This window comes from Megalopta genalis, chromosome 7, assembly GCF_051020955.1.
Source record: "Megalopta genalis isolate 19385.01 chromosome 7, iyMegGena1_principal, whole genome shotgun sequence".
In the NCBI taxonomy this organism is placed as follows: Eukaryota; Metazoa; Arthropoda; class Insecta; order Hymenoptera; family Halictidae; genus Megalopta; species Megalopta genalis.
The window spans coordinates 873604-898052 of NC_135019.1; the positions used below are offsets into that span (position 1 = coordinate 873604).

The window sequence follows — 24449 nt, forward strand, 5'->3', positions numbered from 1 at the left end:
TTCGCGAGAAGGAATTTTAGACGGCGAATACTAAACCATCCGAAATGATCCAACTATTCGTAAAATAGTACATACATTAATGCGCAAACATGTTCCACGGTGTCATCGGGGATCGCGAAATAACCCATGAATTTTTCAAGCAGCATGGAACGCGTGCATCAACAAATATCAGTAATGTATGAGCTCGATTTTCACCGCGAGCAATATTTCCGGCAGTCCGATGAATATTTTTCTCCGGCATTAGATCTCGCAAAGTAGCGAATTATTTGTTTAAATTGCAGGAAGCGTTTGCGCGAACAAATATCATCGGCGTGCCAGCTCGATATTTTTACACGGCCGATGAATATTTGCTGCGGTATTAGATTTTACAAAGTGCCGCATTAATCATCGACGTTCCAGAAAATATTTGCAACGAGGAATATCGTTGACGCGCGAGCTCGATTCTCGCTGCGAAAAATTCTTCGAACGGCGCAATCAACGTTTTCTCGGCCGCGTATCAATTTTAAAGTCTCCAGGCTTCAATTACATTTAATTTAATTGCCATAATTTTTGCCGCGGAGGATGATCCTGCGGTAAAATAATGCAGGGGTTAAAAAGTTTCCCAAAATATCGGTTTCGATCGAAACGGTTGCGACGAACCGAAAAAATCTCTATTATAAACTATTATAAATATATATATATATTTATAATAGTTTATAATAGAGATTTATATATATATATATATATATATATATATAATAAATTTATAACTATTATAAAGTGTACCAGTTTTGATTAATGTCGGTTTCGGCATTTTTAACGGCGATATCGTGTCGATGCTGTAACAGTTATACAGGATGTCCCAAAAATGTCTCGCAATCCGAAAGTGGCGGATTGCTGAGGCCATTTGAAGCAACTTTTTCCTTTACAAAAATGTTCTCCGAGGCACCGTTAACGAGTTATCAACGAAAAACAGTGACCAATGAGAGGCGAGCTCGGCTGGCGCGAGGCGACCGAGCCAATGCGCGGAACTGGGCTTCGTGCGCCGTACTCGCTTCTTATTGGTCACTGTTTTTCGTTGATAACTCGTTAACGATGCCTCGGAGAAAATTGTTGTAAAGGAAGAAGTTGCTTCAAATGATCCGAGGAATTTATGTAAATATCTATATTTCTTATTACAATAAATATCTGTATTTCTGTTCCGGGAGCGAAACGACGCGACGAAACGGAGCACCGAAGAAAGATTTTCCATCGATCGCGACGAGACCGTCGTTCGACGGTTCGTTTCTCACGGCTTTTCTTCTGTTTTCTGTGCTCGCAGGCGACATAATCAACGATAGGAATTGATGACCCGCCGGGGGCAAGAAGTCTGACCCGATCGAGGGGCCGCTTACCGGAAACGGACGACCAAAAATGTGACGCGCGGCGGACACGCGACGCTCGCCGCTCGAACAGAAGAGGACTGGACGACTATTGAAAGAGCGCGACGCTGGATTCACCGTGAGTATTGTCTGCGAAATGATTTCCTGTCAGCGAAAAGACTCCGCGCGCCGTTGAAAAGAAAGTGTCCGACACTGGATAGGCGGGATTCGCGAACGCATATTGAAATGCAGTCGGCCCCGCGTCCCTGGATTCCCTGTAATTACGCAAATGGTGACAAGAGGCTCGACTTCTCTTCTTCAGAAATAGACGACCTTCGCCGTGAAATCATTTTGGTGTCTGTTAACCCTCCGTCCGTCCGTTTTCGACCAAGGACCGTCCGCATTTTCATTTGCAGCCGCTCCGGACGCTTGTTCATTTTTTTCTCGCGAGTGCGTGAAACCGCGGAGCCCGTTCCGATTTAATTGGATCAATTTGTGGTTTGTCGCGAGATCGAGGTTACGGTTTCTTCGAAAACAGGCTACCTTCGTTAGAAACGCGATCAAAGCGTTCGGCAATCCTCGGGCTCGGCTCGTTTTCGACCGAGAAGCATGATCGAATTTTTATTTTCCGCCACTCTATTTCGCTCGCTCGTTCCAAAGTTCGTCCGAAGTCTAATATATTGTTGCGAATTACTCCATTTCTCTCGCGTCGCGGCATTTTATTTACAATAAAGAATATTAACAGTAACACAACTCGATGCAATTATATCTTAGATCTTTCAGAAGTGGGATGTTGCTCGTTCGACGGTCCGATCTCGACTTCTCGGTTGTCCGTTGGTAACACTCTTCCGTGGCAACTCCTATCTCCTATTATTCTTTATGGAGTTGTTCACAATAGAGCAGTTTCACATTATTTTCCTCGCGAATCCGCGCGACATTCGTCGCCGCAGTCCGTAGGATTTGATCGAGTCTAGTTTCGGCTGCCACGAAATTGGGGGTTAAAGGCTTAAAGCGGATTCTCGCATCTTCGGAAACGGAGCACCTTCGCTAGAAATTCGATTAAGCGACTTCGACCCTCGGTCCGTCATTCGACCAAGGAACGCCATCGTTCTCATTTCGATCTATCCGTGTTCCAGTTTTTATCGCTGTAACGTACGGAGAATCTTCCCACGAATTTTTTATATTCCTTCCGGAAGGCATACGCCAGAGACTGGCGCCAGCCAGCCGGGGGTTCGTTTGTATATCGCGAGTCGAGTACCTCCGAGGGGGTACGACGACGAACGTTCTGGAATCGGACCACATAGGAACACCCCCGCTATCATTTTTTCACAAAAATCTGACTATATAAAGGGCTCAAACGCGACCGGAAATCGGACTAGTTTCGAGACATTCGTCGACGCGTAAACGTTAGTAAGATCGAGTTCAATTCTCCACCAAGATATATCTCAACCGCTCGAGATATATCTTTATTTCTTTTTCTAACAAAGTCACGAGGCACCCTAATACCAATTTCTCCAAACACCTTATCCTAACCTTAAAGGTAGCCACCCGTGTCGAAATAAACATCGGCTGGTCTACGCACCTCGTCCAAAAATTCCAATTGCATGCAACCTCCGGCCACCCAAACTGCCTGGCCCCTCGGCTCGTAACGTCGCGAATCCACGATATTCGTAGTCCATCGGAACCGACGGAAGTTACGGGGGCGGCAACGAAATTAGGGGTCAAAGGCGATTGATCTTCGAGCGGCGATAATCGCTCAATCTTCCGGCAGCCTCGTTCTTATTCGGCACGCGAGAAGCTCGCCCCGTCGCGTTCCTCTTCTCATAAATATGCAAAACCGGTCGTCCAACTAATCGACGGTATTAGCAGGCGCGATTAAACGTTCGCTGTTTCTTTTTCCATCGTGCTCGTGCGCCTCGCCGGTCCTGCTCGCTTCGCACGGATCGAGCAGCGATCGATCCGCGAAAGTTTCGCCATCGATTTCGGCGTCGCTGAATTTTAATTCGATACCGTCGCCGCCGCGGCTGTCGGCTATAAACGCGCCGGAACAAAGATGTTTTGCGAGCAGCTCTCCGCGCGCTTCGAATCGCAAAAACACGGCCGAAAGCACGGCCGAACAGCGCGTATCGGCTGTCAAGCGCAGCGCAAAATCTGCACGGCTTGTTATGTTCGATTCGATGTAACGAGGGGGTTTGGCGCGATCAAAGGATTACAATCGCGTTGCAGATTCTGTTTAAAACACGGCCACGGCGTGTATCATTATCGGCGACGCCGATATTTCGCTGTCGGACGGCCGACGGCTGTCACGAATCGCGCGGCCCAGGCCACCGGAAAAATTCTATTTCTCGTATCGCATCGCGCGATCCCGCCGCCCGAAAAGGCTATCGATCCCATAACGTTTTCGGCGATTCCGCGCCGCGCCGTGGACGCGCGCGATGGCCCACCGATCGCGAATAAATTATTCCGCGGAATCGGCCGGCACAATTGAAATATTCAAGAGACGATTCGAACTGGATTCCCGTCGATGTTCCAATTTCTCTCGCTGTTCTTTTTTTCGTCGGTGGCCGCGCGACCGCCGGAATTCGATGTTTCTGGGTTTTTCAAACCGGATGATTAATCGCCGACAGTTATTTCTCGTTCCGGCGGAGCTCGGTTTAATGTTTGCCACGCGTCGGGGAGAGAGGCAGCGAAAAAAAAAAAGAAAGAGGAATCGTTGCGGCGCGGCGCGACGGGGCCGGTTGAAAAATTCCCCTGATGCTTGACCGCGCGCGGACGGTCATTAATCGGCCACGTAATTGGAGGTTTAATTCGTCAGTTTTAGCCGGGATAATGGAGCGTTGCATATTCGATGATTTAAATCACGGGACACCCGTCACGGTAACCAGTTTACGCGGCCCATTGTGCAACCAATCGTCTATTCGAGCCCGCGCGTTCCTCCTCGATTCGGGGACGCGGATGTGTCCGCTTCCGGTGCAGCGACCGACACTTTTCGTACCGTTTAGCGGACTCGTCCGACCGGTTCGACTCGTTTTACAGTAATGTCTCCCTTACCGACGCTCCGGTTGTGTACAGAAATGGACGATTTGGGAAGAGGAGATACGATTATTCGAGCCTCGCGACTCGTTTTTATAGTTGTTGACAATCGATGACCGTAAAAAAACGAGCAACAAGGCTCGAACAATCGTATCTTCTCTTCCAAAATTGTCCATTTTTGTGAACAATCTGAGCGTCGATTAGAGAGACATTACTGTGTGTCCCATAGATTCGGTCGGTCCGAAGACGTTGCACCGGTTTTGCCGTTGCAGATCTAACGTACGGAGAATTTCCCCACGAATTTTTTATACTCCTGGATATTGGCTAGATATTGGATATCAGCTGCTAGATCGCTCAACAGAGAGTCATTTTAATACCGGTCCTTGGAGGGCTGATAAGAGGATTCGTCTTTTTGCATCCTGCCATTTATTGCCCGAGGCCGGTTCGGTCGACTATATAAGACAAATCCTGGATATCCTGGTTCAAGGGCATGGCTAAAGATTCGATTCGCATATTTGTGCGGTGCGAGATGTCTGTCTCTCTTACGAAGTATTTGTAACGTACGGAGAATCTTCCCACGAGTTTTTTATATTCCTTCCTAAAGGCATACGCCAGGCTGGCGCCAGCCAGCTAGGGGTTCGTTTGTATATCGCGAGTCGAGTACCTTCGAGGGGGTACGACGACGAACGTTTCTGGAATCGGACCACGTAGGAACACCCCCGCTACCATTTTTCCAAAGAAAATCTGGGTATATAAAGGGCCCGAACGCGACCAGAAGCGGGCTAGTTTCGAGTCAATCGTCGACGTGGAAACTCTAGCGAGATCGAGTTTTAATTCTCTTTCGAGCAAAACGATCGAGTAGGTAATAGATACCGGATCAGAAGCTCCCGCCGATTCGGTGCGATAAACTGAGAGCGCGACAGAGTCCGCGAAACACTTGTACATACACGTTTGTAGTAAAAACCAAAAACTTGTAATACGCTAACTTTTACCAGTTACTTTGGTTAGAAAATTCAATTATTTCCACTTCCTACTTCGAAGCAGTAATTGGTACAACCCACGGAGATACATCTTTACCGCTCGAGGTATATCTTCGATTCTTTCCTGCAAAAAATTACGAGGCAGCCTAATTCCAAATTTCCCCAAATCCTATCCTGACCTCAAGCTAGCCGCCCGCGCCGAAATAAGCATTGGCTGGTCTACGCACCCTATCCCGATCTCAAGGTAGCCACCCGTGCCGAAATAAGCATCGGCTGGTCCACGAATCTCCCTTAGAAAAATCCCAATTGCATGCAACCTCCGGCCACGAAAAGCTGCCTGGCTCCTCGGCTCGTAACACAGAAGTTCGTCGGACGCAACGCTCAGAAATTCTGCCGACGCAATCTAGGAGAAATTAACGACGAAATGAAATGGAACGAAACGAATGAAAGTCTTCCAGGCGCGTTATTTTCCCGGAATACAAAGCAGAAAAGTAAACGTGGAATGAAACAGCCGGGAACGTTAAAGCCCTCGACACTGAATATTCCAAATAAAGAATGACCGCGGAGAGAAAACAAGGGCTACGCGTTTCCACGGGAAAATACGTAACGCGAATTATTGAAATAATTCCCGTGTATCAACGAGCGCTTCCTTTACACCTGCGTTATTCCCTCGAAACGCGACGTAGGAGAACACAGCGAACGGTTGGATCGCGGAACGTCCAATTGTATCTTGCCTTTAACGCGTTATGTGCCCGGTCGTTGTTGCTCGACTTTTCATGCGAGTCGCTCAACGATTCAACAGACTTATTTGTTACGTTATTCTGGCGGAAATATATCCGCCGCTTTCGAACTCATTGGACAATGTCTCTTTCGTTACATATGAGAACCGAATGAATGAATGAAATGTGAATGAAAATGTACTCGTTCAGATCTTTCGCGATTCTTATCGCAATATGCGACCGATAAATTTTTGCGATCGTTTTTACAATTTCAACGATCGTAAATTAAAAAATTTGGTACACGCGATTTGGAGGCGTTCCGAAAACCTAGCGTTCGCGCAAAATGATCGCAAAAATTCGGTTTACCGGACGGGTTAAGCTGACGCGCGGCAAATTTTTTAATTTCCAATTTATCGGCGCTGTGAAATAATTGTAAAAATTTATTGCACGTGTGTTGTGATAAAAATCGCTAAAAATCTGGGCGAACGCGTGCTTGTTACTTCTATAAGATAATGCAGTAATGTCTGTCTAATTGACGCTCAGATTGTCCACGAAAATGGACAATTTGAGCTTTATACAGTAATGTCTCCCTCACTGACGCTCAGATTGTGGAGAGAAATGGACTATTTGGGAAGAGGAGATGCGATTATTCCAGCTTTGCGATTTGTTTTTATAGTTACGAATTGTCAACGATTATAAAAACGAGTTGCAAGGCTCGAATAATCGTGCCTCCTCTTTCCAAATTGTCCATTTTTTTCCACAATCTGAGCGTCAGTAAGGGAGACATTACTGTATAAAGCAGCTGGTCTCGGTGCTGCAGTGCTAAATCGAGTCCGGGCGGTCTTTAGCGTTTCGGGACTCTCTCTCTCTCTCTCTCTCTCTCTCTCTCTCTCTCTCTCTCTCTCTCTCTCTCTCTCTCTCTCTCGATGCAAATATATATCCGGGTTCGATGTAACACGGTGTGAAAATTACGACAATCCTTTCACAACACTATGCGATATTCTCCTACGCGAGAATAGAACTTTTAAGAAAAAGAATTAATATCGTATTCATTCGAGAAATAATCCAAGCCATAATCCCAATACGCGGAATGAACTAATAGATTGACGTTGGCTCGAGTACCTCGTCAATTTCGAATTTTTGCAGTCTAGATGAAGAAAGGGAAAAAAGAAAGAGCGTAGGGAGAGAGAGAGAGAGAGATATGTCGTTTTCCTAAATTGTTAATAGATGCGCGCAATTTCGGGCGAGCGGAAAAAAACGTGGAAAAAGGGGCGAGCAATTCGTCGAACGTGTAGTTAAAAGCATGACGGACTACATTCGGTCGAATCGTTTTTCTACGAACGATCAGATTTCCGTGGATCCTTCGTCGGGGAAAGCCCCGGAGCGTGATGGAAACCGCGCGCACGATCCAGTTACCACGGAGCGTTTCCCTCGAAAATTTCGGAACAGTCGAAACCGTGACCCGGTTCGTCGCGCGGCGTGGGAGGGCCGGAGGAAACCGATGTAACGGTGGAACGTACGAATGCTCTCTCATGTTCGAGTCAATTAAGCTCTATCGATTGCCACAGCGATAAAGACAAACCCGGGGGCCAGCCAGGTTGCCGGAACGTCGCCGCGAACATGGCCGTTCATTGTCGCTTTATTAACGAATCGATCGGCGAGAGCTAAGGCGTTGTGTCGGATCGCGGGTACCTTTGTCGCGTTATTCTCTCTCTCTCTCTCTCTCTCTCTCTTTTTCTCTCGCGAAAAACCATCGTTTCTCGCAAAATCGCGCCACACCCGCGCCAGCACGACGAAACAACGGTCTCCGCATCCGCGGAGCAGCCGGCGCGTCGCGTCGCGCCGGCCAGTTTAAATTATCGTCCGAGACGCGCGTTGGATTAATGCCACGAGAGACCAAACAATGCCAGAACCGACGGAACGGCTTATCTCGCGCTCGACAAATGGAAAGGGAAATTAATTAGTCCTAGCTAGATCGTACACGAGAGTCCCCGTGTAAATCGTACCGAACGTAATCTCGTTAGAATCAATTTCGTCGGAGAGCGCGCGTTCGAGGCGCTCTCGAAGGCTCGCCTCCTCTCGTAGGAATTTTTCTCGCGGTTTTAATCGCCGAAGGAACGATTCCGAGCTTTTACCTATGTAGAGGTAACTTTCACAGCCGTCCATCTGAGTTTTTGGATAGCCGCGATGCTATTTTTTCCCCTCGTTCTTTTCCCTGCAGCAATTATATCGGGGTCGGTCGGAAAATCAACGACCGATTTATTTACCCGTCGCTTGTTTGCCGACTAATTGAGCCATTCGCTTATCATGCTCGCTTTTATTTTATTTTATTTCGATTCCGTTCTCCACTTCCCGGCATCGGTGTTTGATTTTCTTCTGTTCGATCGACGTGGCTCGTTACCTTTGTTTTTCATTTTCTGTTCTCCTGTTCGTTTTCCAGGCGTTTCGCCGGCAGCACCGAGCGTCGCGCTATTTTCATCGTGCGTACGAATCGCCCCGGTATTCTTCTTATTTAGACAGCACGGGCATCGAATTTGCCTTCGATGCGAACCGCGTTAACATCTTAACGCATGCATGTCCAGCCGTGAGCGTCGGGACATTTATCGATCGCGAGCCAGCAGCGGCCAGAAATGTTTAGTCGACAAATTTCAAACCGACACGATGACGTCGCTAATGGAAAATGTCTAATTCTCCCACGATCGTCCCTCGGATCGTGCACGAAAATGGAGATACGATTATTCGAGCCTCGCGGCACGTTTTTATAGTTGTCGACGATCGGTGACTGTAAAAACGAGCCGCGAGGCTCGAATAATCGTATCGCCTCTTCCGAAATTGTCCATTTTTGTGTGCAAATTAAGAGACAATTGGAGAGAATTCACTGTACAGCAATGTCTCCCTAACTGAGGCTCAGATTGCGCAGAATCATGAACAATTTGGGAAGAGGAGACGCGATTATTCGAGCTTTGCGGTTATTATAGATTATTATAGATACGAATATTAATTATTATAGATACGAATAATCGTATCACCTCTTCCGAAATTGTCCATTTTTGTATGCAAGCTAAGCGACAATTGGAGAGAATTCGCTGTACAGTAAATTCTCCCTAAACTTCCTTCAGCTTGTGAACAAAAATAGAGCGTTGCGCCTCGTTTTTATAATTGTTGATAATTCGTAACTATAAAAACGAGCCGCGAGACTTGAATAATCGTATCACCTCTTCCGAAATTGTCCATTTTTGTATGCAAGCTAAGCGACAATTGGAGAGAATTCACTGTATAGTAAATTCTCCCTAAACTTCCTTCAACTTGTGAACAAAAATGGACAATTTGGGAAGAGGAGATACGATTATGCGAGCCTTGCGCCTCGTAATTAATAATTGTTGTTGACAATTCGTAGCTATAAAAACAAACCACAAGGCTCGAAGAATCGTATCTCCTGTTCCCAAATTGTCCATTTTTATGCACAATTTGAGCATCAGTTAGGGAAACACTATTGTACTCGTTGCTGGTCGATGTTCACCGACTCCCGTTCTACCTAATTTCCGCGGTGTAGCAATCACCGTGCATTTTGTATACTTAGCGTCTGAACTCTTTGGACGGACAAAAGAGCATGGCAAGCATCGCGCCGGCCAGCCTTGTACGCGGCTCGACTCGACAAATCTAGAACGTGGGACAGATGAGGGCAGAGATCGTCGCTCGACGCCCATGGGCCGGCCGTAATGTGTTACAGTTTGCGAGAGAGTCGCTCATAATTTCGTTCGCCGGAGGACCGTTTTCGAGAAACGCTGACGTTTCAGCGTTCCGTTGAAAAGCAATGGAGTGCCGTCGAGGCGGGTCAACGCATTTACGTTTTTCTCTCCTCCATCTCATCCGTCTTCCTTTCGTCTTTGTCCGCCGCGGGAGAGGAACGAGGGGCAAGGGCGAGGGCGAGGGCGGAGAAGAGGGTTTCTCGCGGTCGCGTGCTCGCTCCCGCACCCTGAGGAGTTCGCGCGCACCCTCGAAGCCTTGTCCCATTTTTTTCTCCCCCGGACAACCCGCTTTCTAATTCTCCGGCGATACGTTGACTTTCGAGTTTTTAACTGGAAGACTTTCCATTCGACTCTCTCTCTCTCTCTCTCTCTCTCTCTCTCTCTCTGCTCTCTTCCTCTTTCTCTATATCTATATACCTCTCTATCTCTTCTTTTCTCGCTTCCGCTCTTTCTCCGGCGGTGAATGCAGCTTATCCGATTTAATATTCTTCCCCGACCCGGTATTAAAGGGGATGGAATGGGGCGCGACAACCTGGAGAAAGGGTAAATTGAATTTCTTTAAGGAAATATGTACACGGGACGGCGGAGAGTATTTCGGTCGGCGCACGGATTCCTCCGCGGCAGCCCCGCTCCCGCAGTTTGCCCTTCCATGTAATCGACGGAACACATTGTATCGATCCCCTTATAAATAAAAAGCTCCGGTAGAACGGTCTTTGGCGGGCTGCGCGTGTTGTTTACGGCGATCCGCGCGTAGAAATACAAGCCGCGTCGCGCCGCGCCGCGCGATTCGAAACGATGCTCTCTTTCATCTACGAACCTATTATGCTCTCTCTCTCTCTCTCTCTCTCTCTCTCGCTCTTTCGCTGCCCCACGCCTCTATCTATCTCGTCAGGGCCGCTGAAAAATTCAGTTCACCATTCCCGACACTTCAAAAATGACACGCCGCCGACTCTGCTACGCCCGACCACTGTCATCGTCCGCCTGAAACATCATTCTACCGGATCCGCGTAAAAGAGAAACAATCGGTAGAATGAAAAAGGCACGCTTTGAATCGGAAACCATTAAGGATTCCGTGCCCCGTGGACCATTTTGCCCGACGACTGATCCGTCTGTCGCTTCGCCGCGTTTATTCCGCCGTTGAAAATTATAGTCGCGGGTTGCGAATCAGTCGAAAGCCTTCTTAACGCTGAACTTACCACCGTGCCGGTCATTTTTCAGCGGTTTCACATTTTTTCTTTCTTTCATTTGCAGAGCGTCGACGGTTACAAAGACACGTTTATGGGAAACGATCGAACGAACGAACTAACTCGATTCGAGAGCATACGTTATAATTGGACCGCGGATTTGTGCGTTTATCGCAGAAATTAACAAGAGAAGCGCGGTATAGCGAAAACGTTATTTCGAATTCATTGAAACTATTGACGGAACGTGTACATTTTTATTTCGTCTTTCGGTGAAGTTCTCATTTTTATTAACTCTTTGGGGCGCAGGATTTCAGAAAATAAAATAGATCCGTGTTGCACGGAAATTTTATTGCCTTTTAAATTAAACAAAATTGATATATTTGTATTAACGAAGGAATCGTATAGTATGAAATGATAAAAAGATAATAATAACAATTTAATTCAATTTATTCTTATAGGGTGAAACTCAAACCCATGCAGCTATTGCAGTATACAAAAAGATGGGACATTTTTAACCCCACATTTTACCCCCCCCCCCCCCCGCGCACATTTTTAACCTCAAAGAGTTAAATCGTATTGTATAAAATTAAATTATATTGCAAGTAAATTTATCCAAATTTTAAGGCGAATGAATTAACATCGATTGGCCCCCGAGCCGTCCGTTCATTGTTCGATAGGTCAAGTATTAAAATAAAATCTCGTTTCTCACGGAAGATCCGGAGGCTCTCGATCAGATTCGTTTTAGCCACTCCAAGCAGCGACCTATGTCTTTCTGAATATATGAGCCGTTTATTTTGAAAGTGGCATAAGTCACTTTGTTTTTAAGTCGATATTATATATATAGTTATATATTTATATATATAGTTATATTTTATATATATGTATATAGTTTATAAGTCGATATAATATATTAAAGGTTTGCGTTTTAACACGTTTAAAAATATGGATGCTAACTTTCGAGAAGATTTACTTGTATTTGTCATCTCAGGATATTTATATTTTTGATATTTTTTTCTCAGTATAATAGATATTATTTTTATTTATATTTTATATTTTATATTTTTCTGAGTGTAAATGATATTTTTCTCAGTATAAATAATTTCGTACAAACATCAAAAAATCACCACTTTTCATTACGGTGAAGTGACTTATGCCACTTTCAAAATAAACGGCTCATATCGCGCGAATGATCGATTGCGAATTGTTCCTGATTGGAAACATCGTCGGACCGCGACGACTTGCTCGTTCGCAGTTTTTCTGGTCCAAGCTTATTGAAAATCATTCGGCAGCTCCCCGGCTGCCGCGGCTAGATCATCTAGGAACAATGTTCTTATTTCTAAAGCCGCGTCCTCGTCGGCTCGGCCTTGCGACTCGAAAGGCCGCCGCAAAAAAGCCGCATAGCACTGAAAAGCTGCTATCTAGCCGGACCAGCGAAGTCGCCCGACAAAAACCGAAGACGGCGCGGACGCGGCTGTGCGGGCGGTGCGACTGCGAACCGTGCTTCAACGTCGCCGAAAGTTTCGGCGGTACCTCGCCGAGCGGAATGGATCCCTTCGCAAAATGAATAGCACACCGACGCACACCTTCGACGTTGACCTTAAGATACGGGCTCGAAGCTCACGCCTGGCCCGTCACAGTATTATTTTAGGATCCTAGGGAGGCATTCGAACCCTCCAACTCCGGATCCCTTGATCCGTGATGACCATCTCGTATTTATGGAATACTCTAGCCGCCGTCTATTCGATTTCTACAGTGTTTAAACATAATGTCAAAAGAGCCTCGGACCCGCTGGCTCGTCGGTAATTCGTTCCAGAATCTTGTTCGCTCCGAGGAGGATCGATATACACACACACACACACACACGGACCGACGAAAGTTCGTAAACTTAAATCATAGCGTAAGCGAGCGATTCATCTTGATCTTTTGTTATCGTGTTAAGCGATCGAGAATCGTACTCTTCGCTTCTACGTAATTTCTGGCGTGTTAGATACGCATTTCCGAAGTCGTCTATGCGTCGGCATTCGTCGTGAAAGATTGTTTAAACCTGGCGTCTGCGTGATCGCAAGTTTTACATGGCAAGGATTCGTTGAAATATATTCTGCGATGTTCAAATTATAGCCTCAATTTCTTCTGGTCCAATATCATTGTCTATTCTCGAATAGCTCCGCGATTTTTCTTACCAAACGTCGATGTTTAGTGTCACGTAAGAGTAGGTCTAGCACAGGGAAATTCAGAGCAACCCGAAAATTTGGCATTTCCAGGAGAAATTCCTGTGCAAAGCACAGATATTTCTTCTATCATGTTTCTTTATTTTGGTCGGCTCCGAATGGCTTCGTTTCTACAGAATATGCAGAATCCATAACCGTGACGCTATATTTTTACCAAAATGGTCGATCTTTGAACGTTGCCCGATGAAATCGGCGGCGAACTTTGCCGGATTTCAGAATAACGAAGATATCTCCTGGAATCTAAAATTTGTCGAGGAAATCTTCATGAAGTACGTTCGCGTGGCCGTTCTCGGAACAGTTCCAGGCCATCGCCGAGATTCCTATTTCCTCGTGCACCCTATGCATAAGGGAAGCTGGTGGGTCGTCGGCGGAATCAGCCGGTTTTCTGGCGGCGCGTCAGCCGGGCTCCGCAAACGCAATTTAGATAATACACAATTTCCCGAAAAGAGTGGACAGATACTTGGCGTCGAGGTTGAGCATGGCCAGGGGGAGGGCGGGGGTGGCGCTTTAGAAAAGATTGCCGGCTGGCGAATGCATTTCCCTGGAGCGTCCGCGGGCGATCGTTTCCGGCGGATCATCCGGGTCGCGACGACACACGCTGCGCAGTGAAATTACAAAGTTCTATAAAAATCAAAGAACTCTTGATGAAAATTGAGACGAGGCGATGCTATTCTTTTCACGTTCAAGGTGAAACGTTGTGTAATAACGGAAAAATATGGGAAAAGATCTGGTACGGACATTTTTAGTCTTGATAATTTATGTCGAACTAGGAATATTATTTTAGACTTTTTTCAATTACACGTTGCGCATCGTTTCCCGTGGACGTTGACTCGCCGATTTCAGGATTTCTTCAGGACTTTGTCGGTTTACTCGTTTAAATCGATTTCTTTTACTAAATTCTGAAGTCGTGGATAAATTTGACGGCCGGATTTGCAATCGGCGTGTCAAAATCTACGAGAAAAAACGCGTCATAAAAAAATGCAACCGTACATGGCATCGGATAAATCACGATATCGATGGAACGCTTCGAGTTTGATATAAATCAGGGTTAAAGAAAACGTTGATATTACATTCTCTGTATTCTTTTCTTGATCTACGAGATTTCAGCTCGAGCGTGAAAAAAAGATAGCACCGATTCGTCTCGTTGCCGCGAAGAGTTCTTCGATTTTGGCGCAACATTGTCATTTCAGCCGAGAGTGTGCGCCACGGCGCGCCGGTTCTCCCGTGAAGAGGAAAACTCTGGACCGCTTCGGTCCGCGCGTGTCTCTCGTAAAAAATTGTTGCTTCCGCGTGTTTGCCCAGCCGGGGCCGACTCCGGTCCCGCGAGCGCGCGTGCACTTTTCCGTCCCCGGTCTCTGTTTTTACGGGCGAGGGAGCACGAGGAATACGAAAGCCCGGAGTTTCTCTTGCCGCGCGTAATTTCGAAACGGCGGAGACTGCTCGGACCCGCCGAGAATACGAAAAGAAAAGATTATGGTCCGCGCGCGGCGGCGATGCACCGACTCGCTGCGACCTGCGGCCCCGAATCGCCCTCGCTCTGCCCCCTCTTGTGTTCCCGACCGTTCCGCGAACGTGAATGTTTTATGAAAGTCGCCCCGCCGAGGAATTCATAAAGCGTGCGCTCGTTGCGAGACCCGCCGCTATTATTCGGTTGTTTCGCCGTCGTTCCGCCGCGGGAAAATGAGACATCCAGCGGGAGAAACGTCCCGTCGATGCCGAACCATTGTCGGCGATCGAGCTTTACGAGATCCCTCGGCGATGATCGATCTTCTTCTACTTCGTTTTATCTTCTGGCCCGCTGTCCCGTCGCTCGTTCGGCCGTCTCTCCTGCCCGATAAATCTGCCGCGAGCTCGCGTCGTCGGTCTTTAGCGAGTTCACGCTCCGTTCTCTCGACTGCGATTCGTGTACGAGATCGCATGCCACGGCTGCGGAGAATTAGCGCGCGAACGATACGGATGCAAACGAAGGGGAATCCGGCAATCCTTGATGAACCGTTCGCGCTTCCTGCTGCTTCGAAGATCCATTTCGCCGTATAATTTTTCGATTAGCGAGCACGCGGCTTCGACCCTTGAGCTGCCGGCGTCGCGACGCACGGAGCGACTAATGTCGCACCGTGTTCCGTTTCATCCGACTCGATTCGCGAGACAAATTATACGCGGCGTTGATTGTCCCTCGCAAATCGAGTCGCTCGGAAGAGGGCTACTTCCAAGCTACTCCGAGATACGGTGCACAACTGAGGTAACTTCGTGCAGCATCGTGCCGGCAGTCGTCTAATGCTTAAACGACCGAAGCGACTCCGCTCGACCCGACAACGGCGGTTAATGCTCCGCGGGATTCCGGGGAAACTCTTAATTTCTCTCCGGCTCTTCCCGCGCTATCTTTCTCGGTGGAATCGAGCATGCAAGTTATCCGGTACGGCTGGACACGGCGGGGTTGGACGGGGGGGGGGGCGGCAACGAACGGGGGGCGAAAGCCCGGCCGCGATGCGGAAAGTTCGGCCGACACACGCGAAATCTGTTAAAAGTACTATAAATCACGACGTCCCCAGCAGCTGCAAGAACTTCGGTAACTTGGCCGGGACATTATAAACTGCACAAGACAGCCGCAATTCCCGGGCGCAACAGCGCGAGGCACAGATGTTGAAACGTCCAGGGAAGATCCAGGAAGGATCCGGCCCGGAGCCAGGGACGCACGACGGTTGTTCCCGGGGATCTGCAAAAATCCGTGTTTCTCCGTACGTGTCCCGAAAAACGCGTTCCCATCCGGACAATCTGACGTCGACGCTCGGTGGAACGTGAATTGTTGACGAATGGGGAAAGGGTGCGCCGCGCCGCGCCGCCTCGGGAAAAGAGTAAACGGGAGCCGGCGCTAAGAGGGAAATAAAAGTGGACGCGCAATGTCCGGCGTCCGTGGATTCACAGAGGATCGCGTGTGTATCGAGAGTAACGAAATTTCACGGCGAAAGGAATATCCTCCCTTTTCAACCGGATTTTCTCCGCCTCCGACGAGCCCGCCTTTCTTCCCTCGCTCGCTTGTTCGGCCGTTACGTCCGCTCGTAAATAACTTCTATTCTGCTTTTTAGAGGGCCGAATTTACAGCTCCTCCCACGCTCCACGAAACTTTCCCTCTCGCGAGACAGCGAGAGCTCTTGGTTCATTTAAATTCATTGTCTACACGCCGCGATTCTTTTCATTGTAATTCCTTGCGCATAATTTTAGACAAATTTTTGCGGTTCGCGGCACCGAGTCGGAATCTCGGCCGTTTCTTTCATCTCCGCGGATGCCTTTATAACGCGAAATGTTTGCGAAACCTTGACTTTTTTTACGCGGATTCAACCGTACCGGGACGACGTGCCTGCGCTGATTCTGGCGAATATCGCGTTTATCGGAGACGGATTATTAGGTACCGGTTCGCACGCCCTGGCTAGATTTCGAGAATCCACGGATGCCTGTGAGAGATACCGAAACGATCGGTGTAGAAAGAAATCGGCGATCGGGTCATCGTTCTCGAGGGACCATCTCGAACAGAATTTCCGGGAGAAGCTAGAGACGTGTTTGGGTAACTGGGCAATTTTTGGGAAGTTTGCGGGTCCGGGAAAGGGCGCAGTTTCACACGGAAAATTCTGGTCGCGAGGAGGACGAAAGCGGGGATTCGATTTGGAAGTTTACACATGGACGAATCGAAGGTGAGAGATGGTTCCGAGGATTCGTACACGTGTAGGTAGCTCGCCCCTTCTATTTCCGCGCTCCGGATCGGGTTTTGTAGTATTCGACTTGCGCGCTGGAAGTCAATATCTAACATTCGCGGCAGCGTGTCGTCGTTGTTCCTCAGGGTCTCGGTATATTTGGCTTTCCCGCCGTCGCGATTCTCCGCGCAGTTGATCTTGCTCTAGTCCTCGGATGTTGTCTTTCCACGACCTCGGTCGATCTCACCGCGATTTCCACCCACCCCGGCGTCCTTCCCTTCGCCCGCCGTTATAAGATGTGTACGCGTTTTCCTCGTCTCGACGGCTCCCCGAAAAATATCGCCGCGCTTCCATATTCTCCGACGTATCACCGAATTCGCTGAATGTAAAATGTAAACGTGCCGAAATAAACCGACAGCAGTCGTCCGAGGCGCGGATGAGAGCGCTCTGCAGTTCCTCGTTCTTTTTTTTTCTTTCTGTTCCACGCGACAATGCCGCGGCGCACGGGCGAGGCGGACAGACGCTTTTGTTTAATTTATCATCGCGCGCGGCCGGAGAAATTGCCGCGCCAAGAAAACATGAATCAAGCAACGCGAACAACCGGTTGTGCAGTCTCGCGGGTTGCAGCTCGGGCATTAAATATTTATTGGACGAAGGATTCGGCCCCCTTCGCAGTCGCGGCGCAATATTCGCCGTGCGAGGAAAAATAGCGTTCGGTTAATCTCGGTTTCCGACGACGCGGAAGATGTATCGAAGAATTACTCTTATGTCGGCGTTCGCGTCGTACGAAGGGAATTCTTTCGATATACGCGAGTACGAAAAGTCCGAAATTTGACAACGTTCGAATAGTTCTTGCGAAACCGAGCAACTTTTGTCTAAACAGTTTTTCGATATTCCGCATGGTTCAAAAGTTACAGCGATCCGAAATTCTGGGCTGGGCTCTCTGCACGGTCATGCTGACGTCACGCGCGGTCACGGCTACGTCGCGAGTGGTCACGGCTACGTCACGAGTGGTCACGACTCGGTCACGCGAACCGGTGCACCGGTACGGAAACTTGAAACTGTTATAACTTTCGAACCGACGAAGATATTGAAAAACTTTTTAAACAAAAGTTGCTCGGTCTCTCAAGAACTATACGAGCGCGTACAAATTTACCCCGCGTCTCGTTTAGAGACGTCCGAAAATGCGATCTAAATATCGTAGTTAAGTGCCCGGACGCGATCGCTTTCAGTGTATCGTTCGATCGGCGCCGTTTCGTCGGTGGATCGAGGTCAGGGCAGGGTCCGTTAAGCGCGACGTCGAGCCTCGAAGGGTAAATTATTTGCCGCTCTCGCGTCTCGCCGGCGAGTCCGTCTCAATTACGCCGAAATCGGTAGAACGGCGCAAAAGGTGCGCACGCTTCGCGGAGCGTGAGATAAGTCTGCATAATCAATGCATTCCATTTCACGTGGCCTGGCGTGATATGGCATAGCATAGCGTGACGCGGCCGAGTATGTTTCTGCATTCATGCACTTCTGAACGTGATTCCCGGCTGGCTGCGAGGGTCACGCGGAGAACTTGGCTGCGCTCTTGGCTCGCTCGGTCGCCCGCTCGCTCGCTCTATTCGCGCTCCTCGCGGAAATTTTCAAGGACTGCTCGAAACTTTCGAATCCCCGGGCCGATATGCCCGGCTCGCGCTCCGCAAGTCGTATTAAGAACTAATTATGAGTCAGCTTCGCTCTTCCGCCGCGTTCCCCCGGCCGGCGAACACGGTCACGGCTTCGCCGGAAGATATTAGTTTACCTTATCGATCTCCTCGGGGCGTAACAAGGCGTTAAACTATCAAACGAGAAGGCGAAAGACGAGTCCTGGCTCGCCGTTTCCTTCCAAAACACTCCCTCCAATTTCCAGCTGCTCGCAATAATTGGATCGGATAATAAATATCCGGTAGTTGCGGACGCGCGCCTGCCGTTCCTCGCAATTTAAATTTACCGCCCGCGCGGGTTAATTATTTCCTCGCGAAAGCAGAGGTTCGCGCAGATAATCCCCGGAGACGAGCTTGCGCAAATTCGTTATTTTTCAGCCGTGGCAATCGCTTTCCTTTGTCTCTAATCCCATTTCTTTGGAGGAAGGATTGGCGCGCTCGCGTCCCGTTGAAATTGACGGAGATTGTTTGAATCTGGAATTTCAAAAAGCCCATTCCGCGTGCGGCAACGTAACGCGCCAGCTTTAATAGCTAATTTGAATCTTAGCGCACCGGGATATTAACGTCGGAATTTTGCATCCGGAGGTATTTACATCTTGCCTGGCAATCACGAGTCCTCGTAACGGGGATTCCAAACCGAAATTAACGCGTGCAAATGCTACACCGTGCTTTCCGCTGTACGGGTCGAAACGAGTAAACGGGTACGATTTTTTTCACAGCTACGATGCTTTGCACTCGCTCGTCCTCGATCATTTCACGCACGTCTTTCGTACGACTTGCAAAACGTCGATTTATTTTGTGCAACTCGAGCTTTATCTCCGCATCTTTCACATTTTTTCTGTTCACTTTCCTACTTTTACTTATACACTGACTGTGATAGGAAGACGAACACACGCGAACGAGCACTCTTTGCATAACAGAGCTAGCCTCGACAGTGGCTGTCCCGTTGCACCCAGAAATGGACGACGATTCCTCGGGGTGATTCGAAGCAATTCTTTCCTTCTATTTCGGCGGGACAGAAACCTCGACAGGGTGTCCCGTTGCACCCAGGAATGGACGATGATTCCTCGGGGTGATCCGAAGCAATTCTTTCCTTCTATTTCGGCGGGACAGAAACCTCGACAGGGTGTCCCGTTGCACCCAGGAATGGACGACGATTCCTCGGGTGATCCGAAGCAATTCTCTCCTTCTATTTACTTTACTTACTGGGTCCAATGCGCGCATATGGCGGCAAGAACCGATTTATTATTTTTATTGCTGTAACTGTTGTTATATGTACCAGTAATGCGTTAGATATTGTGCCATGTCATTTTTGCGAATTAGGTTTCTGCTTGTTATCTATGTTCCGTTATCTTTTACCGTTTTTATGTAAGCGTACTTTTGTGTTATTTGCATGTAAATTCAGTCTGGCGAGAAGTAAACTTGAAATACTTCCGGACCGTTAAGGGTTAATATTCGAGGGGAGGAATCGCGGATTAAGGATTATCAACGTTATCGGGGAATTTTGAAACTCCGTTCGCGAAGCCTGGATCTTGCAGTGCCGAGCCGCGGCTTGTAACAACGCGAGGAAGAAAAAGTTGTGCCAAGGTCGCGAATTTCATCGACGATAGAAACCGTGGACGTATCGAGAAAACAATCGATAACGGTGTTGGCAGATTTACGAAAAAAACGACAGCATTATTTCGAATCGCTGCTAAAATCGCAGCGAGACGCGATAACGACAGCGTTATTTCGAATCGAGCGAAGATTTTTCTTCTCGCCGGCGCAGATTCTCCTCGAAAGTCGGAATCGCCGATGGCAAGAAAAAATGCCTCGGAATGCCAACGGTTAAAAATAGAGTGGCTCCGAGCGAGGGTAGAGTCGGCAAAGGGATCGCAAGGCAAGGGGTTAACAGTATAAAAGACTTTTCTCGCCGGGGAAGACTCAAAGAGGCGCGCAATTATTTCTGTACTCCCCTTTCTGAAGATATCCTCTGGTGATAGGAAGGACTTCTCATTTCGGGGGTTCGCGGTATAAAAGACTCGGCGCATCGGCGAGCGCCCTAATAGCGGGATGCGAGCAAATGTCCAGGGTCTCTCGGCTAATCTGTGCGTTGTAATCGTGGAACGTGGCGCAAGTTGGCCCGAGCTGCTGTTTCGGGCGAGCAGCGGCTTTGACACCCCGCAGGATTACCAACACACGGACAGGTTGACACCGTAAGGCTCTTGTATCGCCAAGGCAAACTCCGGGCGCGCGCGGCTCGTTGGCCCCCCGACGATTCTTCCTGCAAAGCCGACGAAAATTTTGCTAAACCAGCCACTCGCGTTCCGCGCGATCCTGCGGTTTCTCGTTTTAATACCCGCGATTATCAACTCCGAAATCTCCCGAGCCACGACCGTCCCGCGTAACACAGAACTAATTGCTGCACGACGATCGAAATATTACTTCCGCATGTCATCGAGAGTCATTCGAGAGTCGTTCGTTCCGCGGGCGAATACGTTCTACGGCCGCTTACGTCGAGAGCCGATAATCCCCGAATAAACGGAATCGCTAAACAAGGAACCGATTAAGCGCTGGAAAATTCTTTCGCAACGGTGGAACGCGTCAAAGTGAATTTTCATCGAGACTAACCGGGTCCACGGGGTGCAGAGAAGAATTAATGGGTCGGACTTTTTCGCGCGGTCAAGATGGCGACGACGACGACGTTTCCTCTTGTAAACGACGATTTCTTGGTCGCCGAGGGGCAAGTAAGAAAAGAAGTCGAGGCGAGCATGAGGTTGTCGGCGCGATCGAAACGATCGTCCTTGAATCTTTTCTGGCTTCCCAAGGGACTCATTAAGCGGGTTCTTTTGCTCGGCACGCGAGTCCCCCGGACGAGATTACGCGATAATTAGCAAACTGCCCCCGCGAGTCGGAGGGTTTTTTTTTTTCTTTACATGGCAACAACTGCGATAGATCGCGCAAAGCCATTACCCCTGAAATTACGTTAAATACGACGGCGTTACGTCGCCGGCTAATTTCCACGACTGCGAAAGAGTTCCACGGCGTGTCCTTTGTGTGTCGCCGGGTACGGATAGGGCGACAGAGACGGAAAACGAGGGGAAGGAAGGAAGGGAGAGAGAGAGCGACGTCTCCATTACGCCGACAGGCGTCCCGGCGAAAAGAAAACCGTCCTAATAATGTCCTCTTTCCGTAATCAATCTCGATGCGGACGTCCCTGCCGACAGCCCCTTGGGCGTCTTAATCCATTCAGGTAATATTACTTTCTAATCGAAGGAGACTTCTCCGCTACGCCTCGGCGGGATGCGATCCAGTTATTAATGAAAGAGGAGAGGATCTTCCTACGCCATTTGCAAACATTAAAATTAATAATATCCTACCGAACGAGCCTGAAAGAAGCACAAGGTAATGGGACCGAGAGCCGGTTCAGCTTTTGCAACCTTCGACCTCGGGGTTGCGCAACTCCGTTTCCACGAACGTTTCCGGCCAACGAGCGCACGGAGCACGGTTCCGCTCATTGGCTCGGCCGTCTCGCGCCAACCGATCTCGCGTCTCATTGGTCACCGTTTTTCGTTAATAACTCGTAAACGAAGCCACGGATTGCATTTTCGTTAAGGAAAAAGTTGCTTCAAATAACCCCAGGAATCTCCCATTTCCGGATTGCAAGACATTTGCAATGGGAGATTCCTATATACTTTATTATTATATTATATTATATTATATTATATAATAATAATAATAATATTATAATATATAATAATAATATTATATTATATTATAGTAATATTAGATTATAATAATAATATAACAGGATTCTTAAATGCGTGTCACGTATTTGCTGCCTCGTTTCCTTTCCACTAATTTTCGTCGAATAACATAATTGGCACGTGCTATCGCTGACCAGACCAAATTCGCGCCAGAAAATACAGCAAGACAAAAATGGATCAAGGAACATCGAGCAAGTATCGACACTCGTGAAAATTCAGTGGAGACACTCGAACGAGTCATACGAAGTTTAACGTTGCTCGGTAGAAGAATCCGGCCTCTTAACGTTGGAAAAGAGGTTAGCAGTTGAAACGAAAAGATATAATCTCGGAACACGCAAAATCACCATTAAAGGCCGTATATGCAAATATAATACACTAATATCTGACGCGACGCGAGGCTGCTCGAAAGGAACGCCGAAATATGAGCCATTTATTTTGAAAGTGGCATGAGTCACTTTGTTTTTAAGTCGATATATTTAAGGGTTTGCGTTTGAACACGTTTAAAAATATGGATGCCAACTTTCGAGAAGATTTACTTGTATTTGTTCTCTCAGGATACTGATATTTCTCTCGGTATAAATAATTTCGTATAAACATTAAAAAATCACCGCTTTTCATTACGGTCAAGCAACTTGTGTCACTTTCAAAACAAACGGCTCATATATAAGATCGCGTTGGAAAACAAACGGCTCGATTCGTGGACTCGATTTCGTACGCGAAAGCTAAAGGGTTTGAATCCTAGCATCGAAACATGCGAAAATATACGGGACATCGTTCGCAGAGACAAATTAACTCGACGGTTCCACCTTTGGTACGAATCGAAGGAGAATCGTGGGAACGGGATTACGACGGTAATCGGGTTCCGATTGTCCGATCGAAAAAATATTTGCCGCGGATGCGACGAGAGAGAGAGCGGGAGGATCCGCGCGGAGGACAATTTGATCGTTATTGCGATTTGATTCTGGGGAAGTTTCGCCGGAGAAATACGGACCGCCATCGGGGGCGGGTCGATCCGTTTCATTTGTTCCGGAGCAAAGTTTCCGCGAATCTCGGGAGGAATCGCGGGTCCGCGGTTGCTTTCCTGTAGCAGTCGCTCCCACCGCCGTGAAATTTAGTTATCGATGGGAGCCGGTCGAACTCGGAAATTACAGTTCCTTAATTAAACAGTCAGATTATACCGCGCGTTGCCGTCCGCCAGCGCAGCTGCTCCGGGCGACTGAAACGGAGCTTCTCTGTCCCTTTCTCTTTCTCTCTCTCTCTCTCTCTCTCTCTCTCTCTCTCTCTCTCTCTCTCCAGACGGGGCGTGTACAGAAATTATCCGGTGTCCCGGTATATTTCAGCTCGGTAACTCGATTATACGGGGTGTAACGCAATTTCGAGCCTAAACCGTCGCGACTGCTATCGACGGTAAGCGCGACGGACGCTCGCCGAATACCCAGAGAGCGCGCGAGCGCTATTGCGGCAAGCAACTCGGCCGGAGAAGTGCCGCGTTGCAATTATTCGAGCCGTTTCGCCCGTCTATCGAAGAAGCGATTACGTACTCGAGGACCGGCCCAAGTTGTCCGAAGTGCCCCGGGACCGATCCGGTTCTTTATTCCTGCGTGGATCGCGCCGGCTTGTTTTCGTACTTAACCGCCCCTCTCGTCTTGTAGCAACGCATCGGACGCGAATTTACGCGACGCGGAATTTAAATCGAATTTGCCGGATACGAATATCGTTCTGTTCCCTTCCGGACACCGATGATATCGGAGTCGGGTGGCTCTATGCCAGGGGTGTCAAACTCAAAAGCTAACTTGGGCTTTTTAAAATGCAATAACTTCTTTTAAGCTGGACTAAACGATTCGTGTCTTTTTTAGACGACAGAGGAATTAGTCTACTGGACAATGACTACAATGCTATTTTTTTGCTATTTACTTGCTTTATTTTACGCTTTATTTTTCTATATATTTTTGCTAAAAAGTTCAATATATTCTCATCGAACGCGCGCTCGCTTTCCTAGACGATAAGCACAAAGTTAATTATGCCCGAAAACAAGCCAAAGGCGCAGCAACTGGTCAGCCCACAGTAACCGGCTACACCAGGGGTGTCAAACTCGAAAG

The 24449-nt window shown here is 48.2% G+C and overlaps 1 protein-coding gene across 4 annotated transcripts in view; it reads left to right on the forward strand.

The window, feature by feature from the left end:
• The window catches only part of Oct-TyrR (Octopamine-Tyramine receptor), a 167482-nt gene that overhangs the window by 69107 nt on the left and 73926 nt on the right, over positions 1 to 24449 (forward strand). For all 4 annotated transcript variants that reach the window (XM_033467076.2, XM_033467078.2, XM_033467077.2 and 1 more), the window contains one exon: positions 1301 to 1479. The gene's annotated coding sequence lies outside the window, so the exon portion shown is untranslated. The remainder of the gene's footprint in view (positions 1 to 1300; positions 1480 to 24449) is intronic.